We start from the raw sequence: 7173 nt of genomic DNA on the forward strand, positions 1-7173 counted from the left end.
GGCACTGGCCCCATTTGCCTTATACAAACGCTGAAGGAAGGAAAGGAAACAATGAGCCCTGGCTGCCAGTCTGGGTTTATAGAGCAGCCACAGAGTCTGTTTTCTTACACATGCTGACGGCTTCTAAATTATGCCTTTCCCCAGAGTAGAATTATTTCTTTTCTCACTTCTCTTCTGTAGGAAACCCAAAAAAAGTTCACCGGCAGGGGTTTCTGCCGGTTTATGCTCAGCTTCAAATGTGAATCTCAAAACTTATTCATAGCTACCTTTGGAGAAATCAGCATTCATAGTCTGCATTAAATGTGAGTATGTCACATACAAACACATTCATTGCACACCACAGCTCAGAACTTAAAAAGAGACCAAGCAAGCAACATCCCAGGCTGCCTGGTGTTGGAAAAGCCCCAGAGAGCCTAGGCTGCAGGCCTTGGACTTTGCCCTGTGGTCATTCTGGTCCTCTCACTCTTTGCTAGGGATTGACAGGCACCCACAAAAGTGACTCCTTACCCAAGAAGGAAGAAAAGAAAAAGTGGCTTGCTGAAATATGAATCTTGTCCCACTGGTACAGGGCAATCAAGAAGGAATGAGAGGGCTTCCCTGGTGGCGCAGTGGTTGAGAGTCCGCCTGCCGATGCAGGGAACACGGGTTCGTGCCCCGGTCCGGGAAGATGCCACATGCCGCGGAGTGGCTGGGCTCGTGAGCCATGGCCGCTGAGCCTGTGCGTCTGGAGCCTGTGCTCCGCGACGGGAGGGGCCACAACAGTGAGAGGCCCACGTACCGCAAAAAAAAAAGAAGGAATGAGAGAAGGAAAGTGGAAAGCAAAGTGAAGGAGAATCAAGAGGGGGTCCTCGTGCCTGAGAATAAAGGAGAGAACGGGCTGAGTGAGAAAAAACGTGAGAGCTAGGGGCCAAAAAATAATCACCTATTACTGTCTTCTTCCCTCTTAAGGGAAAATATTAAAAGCTGCTTTAAAAAGAAGTCTGTTTTTAAAAAGGAAGTAAAAAAGAAGTCAGTTTTTAGGAAGGAAGATGAAACAGATGTTTGGGTTTTTTTTTTATGGAAGAAATTAAGGGTATGGGGCTGTAGAACTCACCACATTTTAATTTTTGGACTCTGGTACCTGTTAATGGGGCCACAGGCTCCGTGGGGCTTCATGAGTCCAACCCGCTGAACATACTGTGGAGTCTAAACTGATTTCCAACAATAATCAAATGAGTTCGCTTTTTTAAAGCCTCAGGGCACGTGTACAAATTAAACACCATTTTAAATGAAGTAATAATCCATCACAGTGGAAATTAAAGGAAGATTTGCTACCACCTCCAGCTGGCTCCCGCTGGGCAGCATGGAAAGCAGAGATGTGAACTATTATGATTAAAAACAAAGACCTTAGGTACACCACTCTGAGAGCCAAACGCATAGGGAGCACACAGCAAACCTGGCCGTCCCACCTCACGGACTGGCCTTTTCCACAATTGCAGGTGGAACACAAAACAGAACCTTCTGAGTGTCCCCAGGATGGAGGGGTAGGAGGTACAAATTCCTCAGATAAGTCAGGAAGGAACTGGAAAAATGATGTGGGAACAAGATTGTACCGCCACACACAGAGCCACAGAAACCGAGGAGGCAGAACTTGCCAGGGGAAGTGACACCTCCAGCCACAGGACAGGACCACCCCTAGATGTGCCTCAGCGTTGCTGTTTTTGTGGGGTGTACTGGAGGAGGGTAGGTAAAGACTGTCTGGAAAAGAAGTGGGCTCTGGAATCAGAAGCCAGCTCTACTCCGTTCTAAATGAGTGACTTTGGCAAGTTATTCAACCACTCTGACCCTCAGCTTCCTCAATTCTAAGAAGACCAACATACACAGGGTTATGAGGATTAAATGAGACTGAAGTAAGTACATACACAGTGCTGGCACACAAAACACACCAAAACTGTAGCTATTATTATTTTTAGTGGTTAATGAATTTTTAAAAATATATGTTGCTCCTTAAAAAGAGAAGAAAAAGAAAAAGGAGGCCGAAGAGTTCAGAGACATACATAGTTTTCCTGCCACTTCCATTAGGACTCTCTAGCTTGTCTTCAAGCAAGGTAGATGGTACTACTGGGATGACGTTTCTCTAAACCTTGAATTCTCTTCTCAAGGTAAGACAAGGTGATGATGACACTGGAGGAACCATAGGAGTATCCCCCTAAGAGGCGGTTTCCCCAGTGGCCATCTTCCCAAAGGCCCTAAAAGCACTGCCAGGAACACAGCATCTCTGATTCACACAGCCCTGGCAGGCCCCTGAGCCTCCTTTCCCCCTTAAATCCACCCTCTGCATTTCAGCCAGTGTTATGCATTTAAAAAGCAGATCTCACAAACAATAAATGCTGGAGAGGGTGTGGAGAAAAGGGAAGCCTCATACACTGTTGGTGGGAATGTAAATTGATACAGCCACTATGGAGAACAGTATGGAGGTTCCTTAAAAAACTAAAAATAGAATTACCATATGACCCAGTAATCCCACTACTGGGAATATACCCTGAGAAAACCATAATTCAAAAAGAGTCATGTACCACAATGTTCATTGCAGCTCTATTTACAATAGCCAGGACATGGAAGCAACCTAAGTGTCCATCGACAGATGAATGGATAAAGAAGATGTGGTACATATATACAATGGATTATTACTCAGCCATATAAAGAAATGAAATTGAGTTATTTGTAGTGAGGTGGATGCCCTAGAGTCTGTCATACAGAGTGAAGTAAATCAGAAAGAGAAAAACAAATACTGTATGCTAACACGTATATATGGAATCTAAAAAAAAAGGAAAAAAAAATGGTTGTGAAGAACCTAGGGGCAGGACAGGAATAAAGACGCAGACTGCATAGCAGAGGGAGATCAGCTTGGTGTTTTGTGACCACCTAGAGGGGTGGGATAGGGAGGGTGGGAGGGAGATGCAAGAGGGAGGAGTTAGGGGGATATATGTATATGTATAGCTGATTCACTTTGTTATAAAGCAGAAACTAACACAGCATTGTAAAGCAATTATACTCCAATAAAAACGTTAAAAAGAAAGAAAGAAAGAAAGAACTAAAGGAGGAGGAAAAGAAAAAAAAAAAGCAGATCTCACCATGTCATCACTTTCATGTCCTTCAGAAAGGCAATACAGGGCAGTGGGTAAGCAGATGGGTTCTGGATATTTAACTAAAGAAAACAAAAACACTAATTCAAAAAGATCTATGTACCTCTATGTTCACTGCAACACTATTTACAATAGCCAAGACATGGAAGCAATGTAAGTGTCCATCGATAGATGAATAGGAATGCGGTGTTTGTGTGTGTGTGTATATATATATATATATATATATATATATAAAATGGAATATTACTCAGCCATAGAAACAAATGAAATCTTGCCATCTGCAGCTACACGGTTGGACCTGGAGGGTATTGTGCAAGGTAAAATAAGTCAGAGAAAAACAAATACCATATGATTTCACTTACGTGTCTAAAATACAAAGCAAATAAACCAACATAATAAAACAGAGTGATAGATATAGAGAACAAACTGGTGGTTGCCAGAGAGGAGAGGAGTGGGGGGACAAATGAAATAGGTGAGGTACAAACTTCCAGCTATAAAATAAATGTCATGAGGATGAAATGTACACATAGGGAATATAGTCAACAATACCGTAATTACTTTGTATGGTGACGGATGATGACGGATGGTAACAGGTCTTATTGTGGTGATCATTTCATAATGTATAAACACACTGAATCACTATGTTGTACACAGAAAATGAATATAATACTGTACGTTAATTATAACTCAATTTTTTAAAAAAGACGGGTTCTGAAATCAGACTCTGAGGGTTTCAAATCTCAGTTCTGTAATTTTCTAGCCGTGTGACCTTGAACAACTTACTTAACCTCTCTGGACCTTGCTCTCCTCATCAAAACCTAGGAACACTAATATTGACCTCATAAGGCTCTTGTGAGAATTAACTAAGCCAATACACATACAGTACTCACCGTATGCACCTGGCATGTAGTAAGCACACAATAAATTCCAAGTGTGTATTACTGCTGACAACCATTGACATCCATGAATGGCATCCATGAGAGACTCATCTCTCATACTCTGTATACTCCATCTTTTGAACTGATATTTAAGGGTCTATTGTGTGTCAGGAACAGTCTCCTAAGTGTTCAGATTTGCCAACCAAACTCTCTGTAGTTCCCCCAAATACACCACACCTGCATTTCACCCTTCCGTGGTTTTGTTGATGCCATTCCCTCCATCTGACATATCCTTCCCACCTCCTCATCAGGCCCTTACTTGTCCATTAAGACTCAGCTCAAATATCCCCTCAGCATTGGACGTATTGACCCATCCTCTATGCTCACCTCCATCTTAACATTTACCCTATTGAAACTGACATTATTCTCTTCTGCCTCTGTATCCTCTGCTAGAGGTAAGTGCCAAGAGTAGGGACCACATTTTAGTTGTTTCTGTACCGCCTGAACTCGGCAGCACAGAGCACACAGTAGCGGCCACTGTTGGACTGAACTACCCCTGCTTCCCCTTGGGCTGCTGACTAGACCAGTCTACTTACTCATCCATGTGGGTAGCACAAATGATTGAGGCTCCTCCCTTCCCCCTGCCAGTAACGAAGCAGGAGGCAGAATGACTCTGGCCCCATGGAACCCTATTCTCCCCGATAGCCCCCACTCAGATCCTGTGCTGAGATGCCCGTAACTACAGTTCTTCTAGGCAACAGAAGGTTTTTTAAGTCCTGGATGTTAATCAAAGGCCTGTCATTGGCATCCAGGCCCATTTTTCACACTCACAGGGTCTAGGTTAAAATATACTATAGTAAATATTTATATATAGAGATACACATACATACACATATATATATCTGTTGAGGTAACGGCTTAACCATTTCCCAGCTTTCTCCATCTCTTACTTATTGTAGGAACTCTTAGAAAGCCTGAAGAGGACTTTATGCTGACTTTAAGGACAGGAGGGTAGGAGCATGACTGAGTAGTCTGTTCCAGGAGCAAAGAGAGAAGCCCTGATTGGAGGCTATAAATAGGTGGCAGTGGAAGGGGGATAGGTAAGCCATTTCTGAGACTGGAGACAGAAAAAAACAGAGACAGAATGGCTGTGGAAAGCCCCTATCCCAAGAGGGTAGTCCTCCTTCCCCATTCCTAATCTCACCAGAATCCTGGACTCAGACCAGGGAGCATAGAGACCCAGTTTCCCTGGGCTGCCACAAAGAGAAGTGGGTGGTGGTGTCGTCCACTGGTGAGGAGGACAGGATTAGAGACAGATGGACTTGGATTCTGTTTTGGTTCTTCTCACTAGCTGCATCACCACTGGGCAAGTTGCCTGAAAGGGAATAACAGTGCCTACTTCATGGAGGAGACAAAAGCATCAAATGACATAAGGCAAGTGAAGCATTCAGCATAGCACCTGGCACATCATTAGTACTCAATAACCTTGATTAGCTGTGATCATCTTTACCAGGAAGGGAGAAAAAGCGTGGGAACTGTTCCTGTTCACAAGACCCGAATGAGCAGTGCTCCTGTCTGCCAGGTTGACTCATGGTGGCTAGAGGGTTAGGCCTAAGTTAATCCACTTAAAGGTATACTGTGGTTTTAGTAGGTTTGGGTGGCTTAGCTGGGAATCTGACATTATTGCAATATCATTCCAAACAATAGACCATTCCATCACCTACTTAGTGAAGTGGAAGTTACCTCTGCAGTCTGCACTGACTCTACTAATCCCAGGATGAGGCCACTACTGAAAACTTTACTGAAACTCCGCTATCAAAACTGCCACGATCTGATGTGCAAGATGTACTGGGAAAGCAATGCTATCACTTCATAGTTAACAACTTTATAGCTCTGGACCCAGGTGGTACTTCAAATCCATCTAGCTGATAATAAAAACCAGTTTGGATAGTCAAGAAACCACTCTCGGGTTTCCCTGGTGACACAGTGGTTAAGAATCTGCCTGCCAGTGCAGGGGACATGGGTTTGAGCCGTGGTCCAGGAAGATCCCACATGCCGCGAAGCGACTAAGCCCGTGCGCCACAACTACTGAGTCTGTGCTCTTGAGCTCGCGAGCCACAACTATTGAGCCCACATGCCACAACTACTGAAGCCCATGCACCTAGAGCCCGAGCTCCAAAACAAGAGAAGCCACCGTTTGGGGCTTCCTTGGTGGTGCAGTGGTTAAGAATCCGCCTGCCAATGCAGGGGACACGGGTTCGAACCCTGGTCCAGGAAGATCCCACGTGTCGCGAAGCAACTAAGCCCGTGCGCCACAACTACTGAGCCTGCACTCTAGAGCCCGGGAAGCCACCGCAATGAGAAGCCCACGCACTGCAACAAAGAGTAGCCCCCGCTGCCGCACCTAGCAGCAACAAAGAGCCAACACAGCCAAAAATAAATAAAATTAAATTTAAAAAAAAAAAAAAAAGAGAAGGCCGCACACCACAACGAAGAGTAGCCCAAGCTCGCCACAACTAGAGAAAGCCCGCGTGCAGCAACGAAGACCCAACACAGCCAAAAATCAACAAATAAAAATTAATTAATTAATTAAAAAAAAGAGAAACCACTCTCTTTCATAAACAAAACAAACCATTCATCTCTATGCTGCATACAGGGCCTAGTCTTGATTTCAGGAGCATTAGCTGTCAGATGATAATCCTACATGATCTCTAGGATTCCTTCAGCTCCTGAAGTCCTGATTTCATGTTGTAATGATGTCTGTGCCAGCTGAACCCTGCCCCAGAACTGAGTACCCATCCACCCACCTTTATTCTGTTAAGACCTTGATTTCAGCGAGGTCACAGGACCTGCCAGTCTCGCAGAGTCCACTTGGATATGGCTGGACGGTGCTTTGCAACATCTGTTAGCAAAGCAGTATATTTATCACATGGTCCTTAGTTCAGCACTCTGCCTGCGAGGCCCCCATATGAGGCTTACTTACATCGGTTAAAACATGGCATAGAGAAGAGGCACCTCCCCTTAAACATTCTGAAACCTGCATGTAATTTACTAGTTATTACATAGAAGTAGCTGTTGCTAGCTGGCTATGAAGAGATCAGATATCACTTTGGGTTGTTTCTACAATTTCAACCAAAAATGATCTGTCCGAAGATTTATTACCAAGGACA

General features: G+C 44.2%; 1 protein-coding gene across 1 annotated transcript in view; it reads right to left on the reverse strand.

Annotated features, from left to right (window-relative positions):
• YPEL2 (yippee like 2) overlaps positions 1 to 6781 on the reverse strand; it is a 46377-nt gene extending 39596 nt beyond the window's left edge. The window contains exon 1 of the mRNA XM_065897229.1: positions 6636 to 6781. The gene's annotated coding sequence lies outside the window, so the exon portion shown is untranslated. The remainder of the gene's footprint in view (positions 1 to 6635) is intronic.
• Positions 6782 to 7173: the final 392 nt, after the last annotated feature.

The sequence above is a fragment of the Phocoena phocoena genome, chromosome 19 (assembly GCF_963924675.1).
Source record: "Phocoena phocoena chromosome 19, mPhoPho1.1, whole genome shotgun sequence".
Lineage (NCBI taxonomy): Eukaryota > Metazoa > Chordata > Mammalia > Artiodactyla > Phocoenidae > Phocoena > Phocoena phocoena.